Raw genomic sequence first — 21,019 nt, forward strand, 5'->3', positions numbered from 1 at the left:
GATTCTCATCCGATGATACCCTCTTTGCCACGAGGAGTCCTTCTATTCGATGTCTGATGAAATGGTATTTTCTGTCGATTTGTCTGGATCTCCCGTGATCCCTTGGTTCCTTGGCTAAGGCAACTGCACTTTCACTATCACAGAAAATTTCCATTGGCTCTTTAATAGCTGGTACAACTCCAAGGTCTCCAATGAAGTTCTTCAGCCATATCGCCTCCTTTGCTGCCTCGCTAGCTGCTATATATTCTGATTCGCAAGTTGAATCAGCCACTGTCTCTTGCTTGGAACTCTTCCAAGAAATTGCTCCTCCGTTTAAGGTAAAGACCCAGCCTGACTGAGAGCGGAAATTATCCCTATCAGTCTGAAAGCTAGCATCACTATACCCTACAACTCTCAAGTCTTCACTCCCACCGAGGGTAAGGACCCAGTCCTTAGTCCTCCGTAGGTACTTGAGGATATTCTTTACCGCAGTCCAGTGTGCCTTGCCAGGGTTCCCCTGATACCTGCTAACCATGCTCAAAGCAAAGGCTACATCAGGTCGAGTACACGTCATAGCATACATGATCGATCCTACAGCCGAAGCATAAGGTATTCGACTCATTTCTGCTATCTCAGCCTCAGTACTAGGGCTTTGTGTCTTACTCAATCTGCCGTTACTCTGGATGGGTAACTCTCCTTTCTTGGAGTCCTGCATGCCGAATCTCTTCAGCACCTTATCCAAGTAGGTACTCTGACTAAGTCCAATTAGTCTTTTACTCCGGTCTTTCAAGATCCTTATCCCTAGAATATAGGCAGCTTCTCCTAAGTCCTTCATAGAGAAACACTTCCCAAGCCAGGACTTAACTTCCTGCAGAGTTGGGATGTCATTTCCTATGAGTAGTATGTCATCCACATACAATACCAAAAAACTAATTATACTCCCACTAGCCTTGACATATATACAAGATTCATCTTCACTCCTAGAAAAGCTAAATTCTTTGACTTTCTCATCAAAGCAAAGATTCCATCTGCGAGGTGCTTGCTTTAACCCATAAATGGATTTCTCAAGCTTACACACTCTATTAGGGTACTCTGTATTGACAAAACCCTCTAGCTGACTCATGTAAACATCCTCAGCCAACTTTCCATTAAGGAAAGCGGTTTTGACATCCATTTGCCATATTTCATAGTCATGAAATGCAGCTATGGCTAACAGAACCCTAATAGACTTAATCTTGGCCACTGGAGAAAAGGTCTCATCATAATCAACTCCCGGAGTTTGTGAGAAACCCTTTGCAACCAGTCGTGCCTTATAAATGTGTACATTACCATCCATGTCAGTCTTCTTCTTGAAGATCCATTTGCACCCTACAGTCTTACGACCTGGTACATTCTCAACCAAGTTCCAAACTTGATTGTCATACATGGACTGTATCTCGCTGTCCATTGCCTCTTTCCACTTGGCTGACTCAGGGCCTGCCATGGCTTCCGCGTAACTGTTAGGTTCATCCAGACCTATCAGTGTCTCATCACTGATAAGTGTATCACCTTCCGCAGTAATATGGAATCCGTAGTAATGCTCAGGTGCATTCCTAACCCTTGTGGAACGCCTCAGAGGTACAGATTTGTCAATTGGCTCAACAGGAGTTTCCTCCTCAAGTTGAGTGCTAGGGTTTGAATTTCCTTCACCACTTGACTCTTGAATTTCTTCAAGGTCAACTTGCCTCCCACTGTCTCCTTGGCTTATGAACTCTCTCTCTCGAAAGAAAGTCCTCCTAGCTACAAAGACCACATTCTCACTAGGTCTGTAGAAGAGGTAACCAAAGGATTTCTGTGGGTAGCCGATGAAAATACACCTCTAACTTCGAGGTTCGAGCTTATCATGAGTCTCGCGTCTCACGAAAGCCTCGCAACCCCAAATCTTAATGTGGTCTAGTTTGGGTACTTTACCAGTCCACATCTCATGAGGAGTTTTGGCAACATTCTTTGTGGGAACTAGATTAAGGATATGGGCGGCAGTCTCTACGGCATACCCCCAAAATGAGATTGGTAGCGAAGCTCGACTCATCATGGAACGAACCATATCCAACAAGGTTCGATTACGCCTCTCAGCTACACCATTCAACTGCGGTGTCCTGGGAGGTGTCAATTGTGAGACAATCCCACATTCCCTAAGATAGTCGAGGAACTCTGAACTAAGATACTCACCACCTCGATCGGATCGAAGCATCTTAATGTTCCTGCCCAATTGATTCTTAACTTCCTGTTTAAATTCTTTAAACCTTTCAAAAGTCTCTGACTTATGCTTGATTAAGTAGACATATCCATATCTACTGTAATCATCAGTAAAAGTCAAATAATAACGATTCGCATCCCTTGTGGCATGTTTGAAGGGTCCACCCACATCCGTATGTATAAGATCCAACAAACCTTCACCCCTCTCACAAGAACCTGTGAAGGGTGACTTTGTCATTTTTCCAAGTAAGCATGATTCGCAACTATCATCTGACTTTAGGTCAAATGACTCCAAGACTCCATCCTTTTGGAGTTAGCCTATGCGTTTCTTGCTTATATGTCCAAGACGACAATGCCATAATGATGCTTTATCCAAGTTATTATTATTAACAGAATCAATACACAATACATTATTTCCTAAGTTATCAACCACAGATACAGTTTCATACACGCCATCACAAGGTAATGCTTTAAAATAAAGAACATTATTAAAGAAAGCATTAATCGAACCAACTTCATTATCAAATGAAAAGGTGAAACCTTGTTTATACAATGCATGAAAGGAAATAATGTTTCTTGCCATTTCTGGCGAATAACAACATTTATTCAAATCTAAACTAAACCCACTACTTAGCGATAAAGTATAAACTCCAATCTTGGTGACAGGTAAAGCTTTCCTATTCCCCATGATTAAGTTTATTCTTCCATGCTCCACATTCTCACTTCTTCTTAGTCCCTGCAAATCAGAACAGATATGAATACCACGACCAGTATCAAGGACCCAAGAGTTAGAATGGGGTGAGTTATTAGATAAGATAGTGTAAATACCTGCATGGTTGGGTTTAACTTTCCCATCCTTCACATCTTGCTGGTACTTTGGGCAGTTCCGCTTCCAATGTGACTTTTCATGGCAATAGAAGCATTCAGCCTCTTTAGGGTCAGAAGAAGGAGTGACAAAACCTTTCTTGGTTCCACTTGAAGAAGAGCCATCAAGGGTCCTTTTCTTCCCTCTACCTTTCCCGATTGCCAAAACCGGGGCGGAGTTTGGAGTAGGAGTGTTAACAACCGACTTACCCTTAAGACCTGTTTCTGCGGTCTTGAGGAGTCCCTGAAGTTTGCTGAGTGTGACCTCTTCCTTATTCATGTGATATGTCATGCGGAATTGATCATAGCACGATTGTAAGGAGTGCAAAATGATATCTATTGCAAGCTCCTCAGGGAAGTTCACATTAAGCTTCAGCAACCGATCCACATACCTTTGCATTTTCTGCATGTGGCTCGTGACGGATTCCCCGTCCTTCATCGTGGTTGTTATGATAGAGCATATGATTTCATACCTCTCTTGTCGTGCACTTTGATGGTATCTTTCCATCAGATCTTGGTGTATTTCAAAAGGGTAGAAGTCCTCATAGGACTTTTGGAGTTCCGCTGTCATGGTGGCCAACATGATGCATGCCACTTTTGTAGCATCCCTTTCATGTGCCCAGAAGTCAGCGATCTCCTGGGGAGTTGCAGTGGTCTCATCAATCTCCTTAAGCTCCTTGTCAAGGCCATATTCTTTGTCCTCGTAGCGGGTAATCATCCTGATGTTTCTGATCCATTCATTGAAGTTGGATCCATCAAAAGTGACTTTCCCACACAAGTTCATAAGGGTAAAGGAGCCATTAGGATTAGAGCCAGAAGCAGCATTGTTTGAAGACATCTGAAAGAAGAGAACAAGATGAGTTTAGATATTAAGAGAGTCCTTAATAAAACACCCAAATGTAATATTAAGGCTAGGATCCAATCACAATATAGTATAACTTAGAAGTGGTATGCCGTAATCCAAGCTATAACATATTTGAAAGGTAGGTGAATGACGATTCACCAATTTCCACCATGAAAAATGAAATATAGATATTAGGTTTTTAATTGGTTCTTAGAAATTCCTAGATTCTTTTTAGATTCAATGAAATTTTTTGTCAAAGGCATGTTTCAATCTCGAGTGTGCCCTCCAAGTTTTATGACTGGGATACCGAGGATCACAAAACGAGGTGTGAAGTAACCATGCAAATCACTTGGTACCCTTAAAGTTTATCACTCAATCGATGTGCCGGTAAACCACACACGCTCCACCGATACTATGATAAACCTTAAGTCACCCTTTACTTACCTTGTTAAGTCCAAGTTAGTGTGCCGGTTAACCACACACGCTCCACCAACGACTTAAACAAAGTGTAAAGTGTAATTTCATGGATTAGCACCTTATTCACAATTTCTTAAAGTAACTAAGATTGGGAATTTAATAAAAGCATTTAGTTACTTTATAATATTCATCATACTTTTAATGAGAATTTATAAGTCCTTGTCTTACCCGTTCGGCTAACGACCCTCCACTGATCAAGGAAGCGGTGGGTGAGAGTGGACACCCATTAAGTTGTCATTTTATAGGCAACAACCTTATACCCCCCTTATAGACCGGCTTCGTGAATGAGGCGTACTAGCGGTCAGACGACTTGATCTTATACATATATATATTAGTAACTTATAATATTATAAAGTATAAGGGTTGAATTTTAACTTTTAAAATTCTAAGGGTTGGAACTAAAGTTTTAATCAAGACTTTACTTGTTCCAAAACTTGAGGGCAAGTTTTGTAAACTTCAAAAACTTTTCATTTCTTATAACTTATGAATTAATTGAGTAATAAAAATGAAGACTCTTCATTTTTATAACTCTTGTGTTCTTTTAATGGCTTTAATAAAAGTGAGACTTTTGGTTTTCCATAACTTGAGAACAAGTTATAGACTCCATTAAAACACATTATGATCATGAATTAAACTACCATGAAGGTTACAAACAATTCCTATGATCATCTAATCTTCATAAGTTCAAGAACATGAATATGAACACTTTCAAGAATCAAAAATTACACTTAAAAAAACTTGTAATTTTGATAATTACCATTGTAAACGGATTAGCATAAACATTACACCATCTAAAACAAGTTTTAAAACATCAAAACAGTTTAGGGTAATGTTTCTAGTCCATTTCCAGCAACAAATGTGCAAACTTTCATACGAGCAGAAAATAGAAAAACGATTTTTTTCCAAGTAGTTTGCACAAAAAAAAAACAACAAACAAACCTAGACACTGATACCACTGATGGGTTTTGAGCATTCTAACACTTCCTAAGTGTACATGCAACCCTAGTAACCTTGGATCTATGTTTGTCTAATTGTCATGCAAAGTTGAATTCCAAGGTTATATTCCTATCTAGCATACATGGGGAACAAAATTTTAACTTGCATGAAAGATAGAATAGCTTACCTTGTTGTTGCTTATGATCCTTGAAACCTTGTGAGCCTAGCACCCCAAGTGTGATGCCTCAAATGCTTCACACAACACCAAATGCTTTTGGAGTAAACTTTTGAGAGAATATTACACTTGCAAAATCGGCTCTAGCCCTCTTGATTCTTGTGTGCAACCGATTTTGGTGGAGCATGGGTTCTTTATATAGTGTTGACACATCTAGGGTTACACCATGTAAACCCTAATGTGTCATGACTCTTCATTTCCATGACCCGTGGGTTTGTAACTCCCATGGAGCATCCTATGAGTTTAACCCAACTTGATAATCCATGGAGCCTCTTAGCCCACTATACAAGTTATGCATAATTTACATAATCAACCCATATATTTAATTAGTTATCTTTTGATCACTTAATTAATTCTAAATTAATTCTTGATCAAACTAATTAAATAATATTATTAATATATTAGAACTTATAATATATTAATAATCCACAAGTGTTATTTCTCTCATTTAGTCTATCCAATTGCATGGTGCCATGCAACCCAAATGGACCATGCCGGGTCGGGTCAAGTACATACCAGAAATAGTTATGGACTTAGACATCTTATCCAACAGTATGGTCACCATCTGACGCTCACAGTCAATCACGACTCCAAACCGACTCAACCAATACATACCCACTATGACATAGACATCACCCATCACTATCGGTACCATATCTATAGAGAAGTCAACACCAAAGATCTCTAAAACACATCCTCGGAATACATCAGTGGAAAAAACCGCATTCTCATCGGCTATAGAAACCATCAGTGGTCGACTCAATGCATCGCGTCTAACACTAATGTGAATACTAAAGGATAAAGACACGAAAGATCGACTCGCACCCGAGTAAAATAACACCAAGGCAGGTACAGAACTCATCAGAAAAGTACCTATATGCAGCACAGTATAAGCATAAACAAATCTCAAAATAACATAAATAAAAGAGATACGTACCAACAACAACATCAGGCGTTGCGCGGACCTCCTCCGCAGTCAGCTAGAATGCTCTCCTACGAGCTCTCGGAGCCTTGGCCTTCCCCGGCCGACCATCAGTAACACGTAAAGCAGCAGGAGCAGAAGCCTGGGCTGATCCCTGAGTGAATTGAGGACACTCGGCCTTCTTGTGCCCAGTTTGGTTGCAATGAAAGCAAACCGAAAATCCTTTGGGGTAGTCCCTCGCCATGTGCCTCTCCTTACCACATTTGTAGAAATTCCCTGGTCGGTAAGATCCCTCGTGGCTCTTCTCGCTCTTTCCATAAGTGCGGCCCTTCTGGCCTCCTGATCTTGAATCAGCGATATTAGCCCTCTTTGTCGCCGGCTGCGACTGCACTTGGCCCTCTTTGTCGCCGACTACGACTACACTGGTATCTGATCTCTCCCTTGCTGCTCTTCCTCCTCTCTTGTCTGAATCTCCAGCTCATTCTAACTCCTCCTGGCATTGGTCTGCAGATCAGCCAATGTCCGGTATGATGAGTTTGCCACGAACTCCCGTATATCTCTCCTCAAGATGCTCAAATATCGGCTCACACGTCCCTGCTCTGTAGACACGTGCTCAAGGCAGAACAACGCCCTCTCGTGAAACATCCTCATAATCTCTTTCATTGACTATGTCTTCTACTTGAGAGACTGAAACTCCTGTGCCAAATGTTCCCTTTCCACCTGAGGAACATACTCATCTCGGAATAACTTGGTGAACCTCTCCTAAGTCACTGCATCATGATCTGCAGGGGTAAAATCAGTCATCACAAACTTCCACCAGTCCTTCGCTCCCAAGCGAAGCTGGTTCAGCGCAAACCGAACTCTCAGATGCTCCGGGCATGAACACGTATTGAAACACCCCTCAATGTTAGAGATCCATCTGATGGCAGCAATCGGATTCTGGGTCCCATCAAACTCTGGTGGCTTCGTGTTGCTGAACTCCCGAAACAACAACGAGTCACCCCCTGTGGCCTCGAAGCAGCTAGGGCTGCGGCAGCAGCAGCCTCTGTGACACCAACATATCGCTCGTCAAACGTCTCAATCAGTGTGGTCTTAATAGGCCCGGACATCTCTGGTATGGCCTCTCTAATAGCTGCGACCACCTCCTCATGAATGATCATGCAGATCTCCTCGTCACTGGTACCACTGCCCCCGGGGTTGTTGCGGGTAATCACCATAGTGCCTCTGAAGTACAAACACGGAAATCATCAGAGACTATATCAAGCACTCACACGTTCACCCACCCCAACATGATCCTTAGTATCCTAAGGTTCTTACTTGGGTCACATACAGATCCGGTGCTTTCAGTAGTACGGGCCCAATACTACCTTCCACACCAACCTGTAGTCGTCCCAAGTCCTCCTCCTAGAATCCTAATTCACAAGTACCCTATCCGTCACGGATATCAAACTACTCTCGGTAGATTCCTCAATGCTCATCTACGTATCTCTCCTAGATTACTCAAACTCTCTCTAAAAGATTCCTGCTATGTTTCCTCTACTCAATACACACAGAGCAAATAACAGATAAGATCAACCAATAGCATAACCTAGGCTAAGGCATCATGAATCAGGAAACTCTAGCTCAAAATTCTGAAATACCTAGCCTATCCTCTAGCATGCAGCTCTAATATCTTATAATTGAAACAACTAATGGTATTTTGGGAAATCACCGTTCGAGCTCTCGCAGATTGTACACACTGCTCTGTCTTGTTATCTCTTAAAAGCTCTTACTCGTTTTTAGAAGAATCATTTCTTTTTTAGAAAATTTTCTCAAATCCTCTGTTTGAGTCCATACATACCCGAGAGTACAAATGAATCCCTCAAACCAAGGTTCTGATACAAACTGGTAACACCGTAAATTTTCAAACAAATTTTTCATTTTTAAATCACATAAAAACTAGATATCACATTTTCTGTAAACCACAATGTATCAATTGTCAAAACAAAAATCAACAAAACAACAGATAATATCCCAGAATCCTCAAACATGATCTCGAACAGGTGTGAACAATCTAGTCGGTGCCTTCCCACGATCCTAAGAAGTACCTGAAACACGTAACACATAACACGGTAAGAACGAAGCTTAGTGAGTTCCCCAAAATACCACATACACAAAATAATAAGCCTCTCATGGCTATAGATCGGCATGGACCCTCCGGTCATGCGTCTCGGTGAGGAGCCTCCGGTATCACGGCTCAGTGTGGACCATCCGGTCATGTGTCTTAGTGAAGACTCCCCGGTATTCACAGATCGGGTCGGACCCTCCAGTCCTCTATCTAAGTGAAGACCCTCCGGTCTCACAACTCAAATTGGACCCTCCGGTCCTACTCATTAAGGCACAGAATAATATAGCATATATCACAAAGACAAGATGCATAATATCACATAAGTCAATATAAGCACATAGGACCCTCCGGTCGATAACTCAAATAGGACCCTCCGGTCACACAATATTACCACTCAGGTAAGTATAGTGAGAAGACTCACCTCGTAAGTAAGCAAGTAGATCTAGCACCCCACGAACAGTCTAGACTCTACCTACATAATATAATTATCTCTAATAACTACTTTGTAATAACCACTCCGAGATGGTTAGCTAACTTCACCACTAAATCTCAAAAGGGTGAAAAGACCATTTTACCCCTCCATGATCTCCAAAGTCCACAATTGACGAAACCCTAAAAGTCAACGGAAGTCAACACTCGAGTCAACAGTCTCTGTTGACCCAACTCGTTGAGTGCACCTATGCGGATTGTCGAGTTCCTCATGTTCTCAGAAGGATCGGGAAAACTCCAACTCAACTCGTCGAGTTGTCTCAACAACTCGTCGAGTTGTAGCGCGTCCAGACTATCGGGGAATACCCTAACTGACTCGTCGAGTCAGCTCATGCACTCGTTGAGTCCCTCTAGTCCAATTCTCATTCAGATTATTCTAAGCAGAAATAAATTCCCAAACTCTAGATCTAGCCTCCCAAGGTTGAGATACCACGTAATATGTAAGCTTTACGTCCATGCATGGCACCTAGGGCTCAAAATGCCAAAACAAAGGTCTATAGAAGGTTAAATGTTTGGAACTTTGCTAATAGCTTCATAAAGCTTGGACCTTTGGGTTCAAGGGACCTCATATTGTCCAGATCTGAAGCCTCAACTCCACGACAAACTCAAGCAACACAAGTACTCAAAGAGGGATGGGAAAAAAGCCCTAAACTCCCTAGAAAAGAGATCTAACCAAATAATGATCAAGGTGGTAACTTTTTACCTTCAAACAGAAGCTAAGAATGAATGAACACCGGATCCAAGAGCTCCCTCTCTACTCAAGCCTTTTGCTTCTTAAACTTCCCCCAAAAATGCACTAACCTATGAAGTGTTAGCCTCTCTTTCTCTCACACAAGGATATAGCTCGATTAGGGTTTCTCTCAGAGTTATAAGATGATAAGGGAGGCGGAAATGAAGGCTTAAGGTCCTTTAAATAGGACACAAACCCTAAAAATTAGGGTTTTCTCACTGAGCTCCTACTCGTCGAGTTGAGGTACTCCAACTCGTCAAGTAGACTCTAAAGATCACGCGACCATTAACTACTCTACTTGGCGAGTTGGGGCATCCAACTCGTCGAGTTGCTCTGACATCATGAATTCAAATTAATGAAATATTATACCTCTAAGTCGGGATGTTACACTCCTAAACGAGCCAAGCCGATTCTAAGGGAGTGTATGCCAATCCCACCATTCCCATCGCGACTGAAGAGCACGAAGCACGAGCGAGATGACGAAGAAATCATGGATACTTTTAGTAAGGTAGACATAAATATTCTTTTACTTGATAAAATTAAACAAATTCCTCGTTACGCTAATTTTCTAAAAGAATTATGTGCTGTAAAGAAAAAATCAAAAATTAATGAAACAATTAAAGCTGGTGAAAACATTTCTTCTATTTTGAAAAAAAGGCTTACCCCCAAAGTGCAATGATCTAGGAATTTTCTTGATTCCTTGTAAATTGTAAAGTTTAATTTTTCCAAAAGCCATGCTTGATTTAGGTGCCTCAGTCAATGTCCTCCCATTATTTTCTTTTGAAATATTAAAATTGGGATCTTTTAAAAAGACCGATACCGTCATTCAGTTGGCAGATCACTCAACAGTACACCCAAAAGGTGAATTGGAGGATGTTGTCCAAGTGAGTGAGGTAATTTTTCCCACTGATTTTTACATTCTGGACATTGGTAATTTGGACATATCAGACAAAAACGCAATCATTTTGGGAGAACCTTTTATGAAAACTGCTAAAACCAAGATTGATGTTTTGGTTGACACACTTTCTATGGAGCTTGGTGGTGATATTGTGACCTTTAATATTAATGATGTTGATTTTACTTCTGATAATATTTCTATTAATTTTCTTGGGTACCAGCAGTCCTTTGTTTGAGGACTATTATGAGTCTTCTAATGATTCTACGCAAGGAATATTTTTAGATAGAAAATTTTATGATGACACATCAAAAGAGCTCAAAAAAGGAAAGCTTAGGGAAATGGTGAAGAAGGTGGCTGTTGAGAAGAAGTTGAAACAAAATATGCTTGGAGAGGTGAAGGAGGATATGATTTTTGCTAAAGAAGCTGATAAGAAGCTAATAGAAAAAAGACAAGCATGGGGAAGAAAACGAGAAGGTGAATTCTGAAAAGAAGTTGATAGAAAAAGCCAAGCTTGGGGAAGAAACAGAGAAGGTGAATTCTGAAAAGAAGCTGACAAAAAATGCAAAGCTTGGGGAACTGAAGAAAAAGATTTATGGAAAGAAGATCAGAAAAGAGAAAAGACTTAAGAATCTGAAAAACGAGTTTACTGATAAAAATATAAAGTTTTTCAAGGCTGTTGAGCAAGTTCCAAATCCATCAATTCTACCACATCTGAAGGGATCTGGAGTGACAAAGAAAAAAATTAAGCTGAAGATGAGCCCCACATTCACTAGTTAAAAATCTGGTTGGACACAGTCGAGCCAACGACTCTTAAAAAAGGACGACTTTCAGGAAGGCAATCCAATGAGTATTTTTTTCATTCAATATAGATATGGTCGCCGTTCCAAAACAGCTTGGGGAAACTAGAGGATCTTCTAAGTTGCTAAAAATCGGATTTATCGCTAACATTTTCGTCATAATCAGAATGTTCTGCAACATATCAGGTATATTGTTTCCTAACTGCAACCTTTTGTTTTTATATGTTTTATTGAGTTGTTCATTACTCTCTGAGTATTGAGGACAATGCATCATTTTAAGCTTGGGTAGGAGGTTAGTTTGAAATTTTTGCATTTTTGTTAAAAATTATAAAATTTTCAATTTTTCAGTTAAAATTTTCAATTTTATTTTCTATATTTTATTTTATGCATTGCATTTGTATAAAAAATATGAGAAAAAAATCCAAAAATAATTTTATTTTTTGTCTTTCTGCATTATAAAAAAACCCAAAAAGATTTTTATTTTTAGTATTTATTTTTCTACATTATAAAAAAAATGAAAAAAAAATTCGGGAAAAAGTTACATGAGATGATGACCTTAGTTACATTCGATAGCTCTGTAAAATGGAAAATGAACGTACAAAGCGACCAGATCAGTAGTAGTAGGTTTAGTAATAGTTCTCAAAACTAAGGGTTGCAAGATACTGAGATTTGAGACGCCGACTGTAGAAAATATAAAGAATGTCGTACCAAAACACTGCGTGGGTGGTAATAACAGTTTCATAATTATTTGCTTTTGAATGTTTAAAAAGAACCTTGATTGAAAAGTCTGGACCCACCGAACATGGCCCTATTTTTTTACAAGCATTACCCTCACGGTAAGAGAGAGCCTTATATCAGATCCACACAATCAACAAATAAATAAAGAAGTGAGTAAAACCTTCATATCGGAGCTCGTCAAGGGTACAAACTGCCATATCTGATACCCAAGTCAAATTTCAAGCACTTAATCGAACAAATCTCAAGAAATACACAAAGACGATTTAAGAACTCAAATCCGAAGGCAAAAATACAAAGAATCAAGCTTCAATAGAATCAGAATCCATCTCAAAGACAAATCCAGCAAGTGAAGAACTATGTGATATGGTATATGCTACTCTCGAAAAAGTGTAAGCATGGGAGATGGGCCCCTATGGGTGGGACCACTTCCTCAGCGAAAGCTGATTTGACGTGATGGGTTTGTAAGGATGCGTCGAGCCTGGTTCTTAAGTATCTAGTCTTGAGGACATGAAATTCTGAAATATGTTATTTTCACTTGCAAGGATAATTAAGGTATAAAGTTTAAATAAAATTTACATTTGGTTTATTGGTTCACTCCATCGAGTTTCTTCCTAAATTTGGGAGTCTATAAAAGATGGAAGATATTGCGATGGTTGCCTAGGTAGTGATTCCATTGGAGCTTCCTCGATGTAATGTCTGAACATGTGAAAAAAAGAGAAGAAAAGTTAAAGAAAGAAAAAAGTGAAATGTTTTATATTTTAAAGTTCAAGTTTTTAATCTCCTTCATTTTATTTTAGTTTTTATTCTAAATTCTTTTTAGGTCATCTACATCTTTGCATTTTGGTTATAATGTTTACTCTTTTAATAACTTGAGGGCAAGTAAGGTTCAAGCTTGGGGAGATTTGATAGATGCCATTTTATGAATCTTTTAGGATAGCTTTGATTAATATTTGGCGTAATATTTATGCATTTTCATGTAAAATTTAGCTCAAGTTTATTGTTAGAATTCCCGTACTACTTGCGTTTTTATGTCTTTTTTAGGTATTTCGAATGGAGCGGTACTTTAGGAGGAGATTTGGATGCATATTTGGAGCTTAATGGATCTAAAACACCTGAAGGAGCTAGAAGTTGGGTCAGATTTGCTGAAGTTGAAGAGTTTGCGTCCGAAACGCGCGTTTTTGAGTTTACACGATCGTGTTTTTCACCATGCGATCATGCTTTTGATCGTGTTTCATGTTCATAACTTTTCCAAGCCAAAAATGTAGTTTCAAGACCTCGAATTGTTTACACGGCTGTGTTTCTCCATAAAACACGATCACGTTTTTGAATTTCAGGTCAGAAATAGCATCGTACTTCATTAAACGGGATTTCGGGGGATTTTAGGCAAAAAACAACCGTATTTTGCCCTTTACATGACCTTGTTTTCTTCATTCTTGCTCTGGTTTGCATATACATTCGACCACTTTGATTAGTATGAAGGCTAGACGATCACATACGACGAAAACCCTTTTCAGACGATTTTGAGGCGATTTGTTCACGTTTCCATCAATTTTTGAATATTTGAAGGCTATGGATCATCTCATACATTTAGTTTAGTAAGATTTAGCCATTTAATGTCTATTTTACTGCTCTAGATCAGATTTTAGTCATGTCTATCTAAACCCTAGATTTCAGTTCTGCATATATTAGTACTTTTCATGTAATCATTCATCAGATCTGGTTTTTGATTTCTGATTCTATCTAGATTTTTCAGTTTTGTGTTTAAAGAATGTTTGATTTTGATTCTTTTTAGCCTGATCACCTAATTAGGATTAAATCAATCTCATTAATCAGTTAATGGAATTCGTAATTGTTCTAACAAAATGTTAATAAGTAACAAGTAACAGATCAATTTCGTATTGGGATTTGACTCTGTTATAAACTGAAATTTCATGTTTTTATGCTTCCGAGCTTGTGAGAAGCATTGAATATTTCTGGGAATTTTACACGGTTCTTGTAACGCCCGTAGATCCGGGCTAGTCAATTTAGAGATAATAGGGGTCGAAAACGACTTTTTGACAAAAGATTACTTAGAATAAATAATCTTAGCCAAGTTTTAGAATATGTCTCAAGGTTTCCGTACATATAAAGAACGCCAAAATCCGAGTTATAACGAAGAAGTTATGACCCGTCGAGGTTTTACGGCAAAACCGGCACGGCACCGGGAAGCGTAAAAAGTGAATTTTCTATAGAAGACTTTTTAGCCTTAGTAATCTAAACCAAAGTCGTAGAGTATGTTAAACCGAGAAAATCCATAAAAAGAACGCCCAAATCTCACTTCGTATGAGGAAGTTATGATTTTTCAAAGTTTCGGCTTAGCAGTGTACAGCCCGAAACTCGAATTTTAGTTCGAGCGGTTTTTGGCTTACGCGATCTAAATGAGAGTTGAAGATCTCATTAATAGGAACTCAATGGTAAAAAGACAGACAACCTGTAGGTGTTTTGAACTGTGTATTCACCAGATGTACTCTAAAAACCCATTGACATGTATTGCGAGTGGATTCTCGGAAACGATACTGTCGATAAACAAATCCTGGCGACTATGAGACGTAGTGCCTAAACCCTGGCGACTATGCGACGTAGTGCCTGTTGTATAAACCCTGGCGACTATGAGACTTAGTGCCTAAAACCTAGCGACTATGCGACGTAGTGCCAAATGTGTAGACTCTGGCAACGATGGATTTCGTGCTGATTGCTTAGGATAATCCTTAGGAATAAATGAACGAGGAATAGTATATTCTTAGGGTAGAATAAGGAAGATAATGGGGAAGGGTAATTGGGTTGATTGTTTAATGGTTTAAACATAATAATTATATTATTGTGGGTTGAAAACCCTATGTACTCACCAGGTTTCCCAACTTGACCCACTCAAGCTTATCTGTATCACAGGTGTCGATATGAAGCCACTTTACACTGAGGGATTTAAAAGAGATATAGATCACTAGTGATAATAAATGTAAGTTTTGTTTATGCTTATGTTTCTGTATTGACAATGACATCCCAATGTTTGAAAATGAATAAAAATACATTTCTTCGGAAATGCTTTGATAACGTATTTATCATGTTTTTCTGGGAATAAATTCCGCAACATTTTTATTAAAAGAGGTACTCTGATTTTTATAAAGCATAAAAAAAATCGGTCTTTTCTGGCCGTGAAAATGGGGATGTCACAGTTGGTATCAGGGCATTAGTTTAAGCGAACTAGGAATATGGATTTATTTCTAGACTTAAACTTAGAATGCTAAATGATGATTGTGAGGAGTGTCTAATAAAATTTTGGTAATACACCTGAATAGACACAAGCACTAGCTAATTTAGGGAAAATGCCTAACATGCTTTTATGTGCTAAATGATTTATGATATGCATTATATGATCGGATCTATGGTCTGTTGCCGACCGGATCTGGAAACTTTATGTGTTCAGATTTCTAAACGTTTAAATACGGTATTAGAACTGGCATATAACTTTTCGGAGTAATAAGGAGGATTACGTGTCTAAACCTTCTCTATCTGTATTCGCGTCTCGATGCGCTGAACACATGCTTCCGTGAACGTAACGTCGTGGTGCAGGCTCGTAGCAAATTGAGTAAATGGAGGAAATGAAAAGGCTTATAATAGTGAATGATACCTATCGGAAGATATCATAAGAGAGGTATCTTGCCTTTAGAATACGTCTGATAAAATAGTAGTATGTCTAGAGAAGTATGGTACATCTGAATGTACATATTTGATTGGCGGGATGATAGAGCGATTGGTGTAATTCCTAAAGTTTTCCTATCATCTGGAATTTCCGTCACCAACCGAGTTGAAGCAGAATTGATGATTGAAGATACGCGTGGAAGAAGTCCTAGTAGAGTCTAGGGAAATTTTTTATGATTATTTGGACACACTCGTATGTGTTAAATTGTTTTGTGATTTTAGGACTTGGGGATTGCGAGACAATACTTGGGACGAGTATGAGTAGGTGTGAAAGGTAGTAGATGCATATACTACCGGAAGCACATGACTCACGCTTGGATCAGGGAAACTTATCTTATGTTCGTATCCAGTAAGGATCGAGATTGTGACTTGAAGGTCATAATTTGGAGTCTAATGTGAGATAGGGAACAGGTGCAAGATCGAGCACCGCCTGAAGTCAAGGAATCTAAGAGTTAGATACTCGTTCGAAGAAACATCAAAGTTACGGTTATTACTTGGATGAAGAGATAACGTATGGAGTCATCATGTGAGCCATGTTTCGTTGATGATTCCGGGACGTAATCATCCTAAGGGGGAGATAATTGTAACGCCCGTAGATCCGGGCTAGTCAATTTAGAGATAATAGGGGTCGAAAACGACTTTTCGACAAAAGATTATTTAGAATAAATAATCTTAGCCAAGTTGTAGAATATGTCTCAACGTTTCCGTACATATAAAGAACGCCGAAATCCGAGTTATAACGAAGAAGTTATGACCCGTCGAGGTTTTACGGCAAAACCGGCACGGCACCGGGAAGCGTAAAAAGTGAATTTTCGATAAAAGACTTTTTAGCCTTAGTAATATAAACCAAAGTCGTAGAGTATGTTAAACCGAGAAAATCCATAAAAAGAATGCCCAAATCTGACTTCGTATGAGGAAGTTATGATTTTTCAAAGTTTCGGCTTAGCAGTGTACAGCCCGAAACTCGAATTTTAGTTCGAGCGGTTTTTGGCTTACACGATCTAAATGAGAGTTGAAGATCTCATTAATAGGAACTCAACGGTAAAAAGACAGACAACCTGTAGGTGTTTTGAACTGTGTATTCACCAGATGTACTCTAAAAACCCATTGACATGTATTGCGAGTGGATTCTCGGAAACGATACTGTCGATAAACAAATCCTGGCGACTATGAGACGTAGTGCCTAAACCCTGGCGACTATGCGACGTAGTGCCTGTTGTATAAACCCTGGCGACTATGAGACTTAGTGCCTAAAACCTAGCGACTATGCGACGTAGTGCCAAATGTGTAGACTCTGGCAACGATGAATTTCGTGCTGATTGCTTAGGATAATCCTTAGGAATAAATGAACGAGGAATAGTATATTCTTAGGGTAGAATAAGGAAGATAATGGGGAAGGGTAATTGGGTTGATTGTTTAATGGTTTAAACATAATAATTATATTATTGTGGGTTGAAAACCCTATGTACTCACCAGGTTTCCCAACCTGACCCACTCAAGCTTATCTGTATCACAGGTGTCGATATGAAGCCACTTTACACTGAGGGATTTAAAAGAGATATAGATCACTAGTGATAATAAATGTAAGTTTTGTTTATGCTTATGTTTCTGTATTGACAATGACATCCCAATGTTTGAAAATGAATAAAAATACATTTCTTCGGAAATGCTTTGATAACGTATTTATCATGTTTTTCTGGGAATAAATTCCGCAACATTTTTATTAAAAGAGGTACTCTGATTTTTATAAAGCATAAAAAAAATCGGTCTTTTCTGGCCGTGAAAATGGGGATGTCACAGTTGGTATCAGGGCATTAGTTTAAGCGAACTAGGAATATTGATTTATTTCTAGACTTAAACTTAGAATGCTAAACGATGATTGTGAGGAGTGTGTCTAATAAAATTTTGGTAATACACCTGAATAGACACAAGCACTAGCTAATTTAGGGAAAATGCCTAACATGCTTTTATGTGCTAAATGATTTATGATATGCATTATATGATCGGATCTATGGTCTGTTGCCGACCGGATCTGGAAACTTTATGTGTTCAGATTTCTAAACGTTTAAATACGGTATTAGAACTGGCATATAACTTTTCGGAGTAATAAGGAGGATTACGTGTCTAAACCTTCTCTATCTGTATTCGCGTCTCGATGCGCTGAACACATGCTTCTGTGAACGTAACGTCGTGGTGCAGGCTCGTAGCAAATTGAGTAAATGGAGGAAATGAAAAGTCTTATAATAGTGAATGATACCTATCGGAAGATATCATAAGAGAGGTATCTTGCCTTTAGAATACGTCTGATAAAATAGTAGTATGTCTAGAGAAGTATGGTACATCTGAATGTACATATTTGATTGGCGGGATGATAGAGCGATTGGTGTAATTCCAAAAGTTTTCCTATCATCTGGAATTTCCATCACCAACCGAGTTGAAGCAGAATTGATGATTGAAGATACGCGTGGAAGAAGTCCTAGTAGAGTCTAGGGAAATTTTTTATGATTATTTGGACACACTCGTATGTGTTAAATTGTTTTGTGATTTTAGGACTTGGGGATTGCGAGACAATACTTGGGACGAGTATGAGTAGGTGTGAAAGGTAGTAGATGCATATACTACCGGAAGCACATGACTCACGCTTGGATCAGGGAAACTTATCTTATGTTCGTATCCAGTAAGGATCGAGATTGTGACTTGAAGGTCATAATTTGGAGTCTAATGTGAGATAGGGAACAGGTGCAAGATCGAGCACCGCCTGTAGTCAAGGAATCTAAGAGTTAGATACTCGTTCGTAGAAACATCAAAGTTACGGTTATTACTTGGATGAAGAGATAACGTATGGAGTCATCATGTGAGCCATGTTTCGTTGATGATTCCGGGACGTAATCATCCTAAAGGGGAGATAATTGTAACGCCCGTAGATCCGGGCTAGTCAATTTAGAGATAATAGGGGTCGAAAACGACCTTTCGACAAAAGATTATTTAGAATAAATAATCTTAGCCAAGTTGTAGAATATGTCTCAACGTTTCCGTACATATAAAGAACGCCGAAATCCGAGTTATAACGAAGAAGTTATGACCCGTCGAGGTTTTACGGCAAAACCGGCACGACACCGGGAAGCGTAAAAAGTGAATTTTCGATAAAAGACTTTTTAGCCTTAGTAATATAAACCAAAGTCGTAGAGTATGTTAAACCGAGAAAATCCATAAAAAGAACGCCCAAATCTGACTTCGTATGAGGAAGTTATGATTTTTCAAAGTTTCGGCTTAACACTATACAGCCCGAAACTCGAATTTTAGTTCGAGCGGTTTTTGGCTTACACGATCTAAATGAGAGTTGAAGATCTCATTAATAGGAACTCAACGGTAAAAAGACAGACAACCTGTAGGTGTTTTGAACTGTGTATTCACCAGATGTACTCTAAAAACCCATTGACATGTATTGGGAGTGGATTCTCGGAAACGATACTGTCGATAAACAAATCCTGGCGACTATGAGACGTAGTGCCTAAACCCTGGCGACTATGCGACGTAGTGCCTGTTGTATAAACCCTGGCGACTATGAGACTTAGTGCCTAAAACCTAGCGACTATGCGACGTAGTGCCAAATGTGTAGACTCTGGCAACGATGAATTTCGTGCTGATTGCTTAGGATAATCCTTAGGAATAAATGAACGAGGAATAGTATATTCTTAGGGTAGAATAAGGAAGATAATGGGGAAGGGTAATTGGGTTGATTGTTTAATGGTTTAAACATAATAATTATATTATTGTGGGTTGAAAACCCTATGTACTCACCAGGTTTCCCAACCTGACCCACTCAAGCTTATCTGTATCACAGGTGTCGATATGAAGCCACTTTACACTGAGGGATTTAAAAGAGATATAGATCACTAGTGATAATAAATGTAAGTTTTGTTTATGCTTATGTTTCTGTATTGACAATGACATCCCAATGTTTGAAAATGAATAAAAATACATTTCTTCGGAAATGCTTTGATAACGTATTTATCATGTTTTTCTGGGAATAAATTCCGCAACATTTTTATTAAAAGAGGTACTCTGATTTTTATAAAGCATAAAAAAAATCGGTCTTTTCTGGCCGTGAAAATGGGGATGTCACAGTTGGTATCAGGGCATTAGTTTAAGCGAACTAGGAATATGGATTTATTTCTAGACTTAAACTTAGAATGCTAAACGATGATTGTGAGGAGTGTGTCTAATAAAATTTTGGTAATACACCTGAATAGACACAAGCACTAGCTAATTTAGGGAAAATGCCTAACATGCTTTTATGTGCTAAATGATTTATGATATGCATTATATGATCGGATCTATGGTCTGTTGCCGACCGGATCTGGAAACTTTATGTGTTCAGATTTCTAAACGTTTAAATACGGTATTAGAACTGGCATATAACTTTTCGGAGTAATAAGGAGGATTACGTGTCTAAACCTTCTCTATCTGTATTCGCGTCTCGATGCGCTGAACACATGCTTCCGTGAACGTAACGTCGTGGTGCACGCTCGTAGCAAATTGAGTAAATGGAGGAAATGAAAAGGCTTATAATAGTGAATGATACCTATCGGAAGATATCATAAGAGAGGTATCTTGCCTTTAGAATACGTCTGATAAAATAGTAGTATGTCTAGAGAAGTATGGTACATCTGAATGTACATATTTGATTGGCGGGATGATAGAGCGATTGGTGTAATTCCAAAAGTTTTCCTATCATCTGGAATTTCCATCACCAACCGAGTTGAAGCAGAATTGATGATTGAAGATACGCGTGGAAGAAGTCCTAGTAGAGTCTAGGGAAATTTTTTATGATTATTTGGACACACTCGTATGTGTTAAATTGTTTTGTGATTTTAGGACTTGGGGATTGCGAGACAATACTTGGGACGAGTATGAGTAGGTGTGAAAGGTAGTAGATGCATATACTACCGGAAGCACATGACTCACGCTTGGATCAGGGAAACTTATCTTATGTTCGTATCCAGTAAGGATCGAGATTGTGACTTGAA

The sequence above is a fragment of the Lactuca virosa genome, chromosome 2 (assembly GCF_052849685.1).
Source record: "Lactuca virosa cultivar CGN04683 chromosome 2, Lactuca_virosa_CGN04683_v6, whole genome shotgun sequence".
Lineage (NCBI taxonomy): Eukaryota > Viridiplantae > Streptophyta > Magnoliopsida > Asterales > Asteraceae > Lactuca > Lactuca virosa.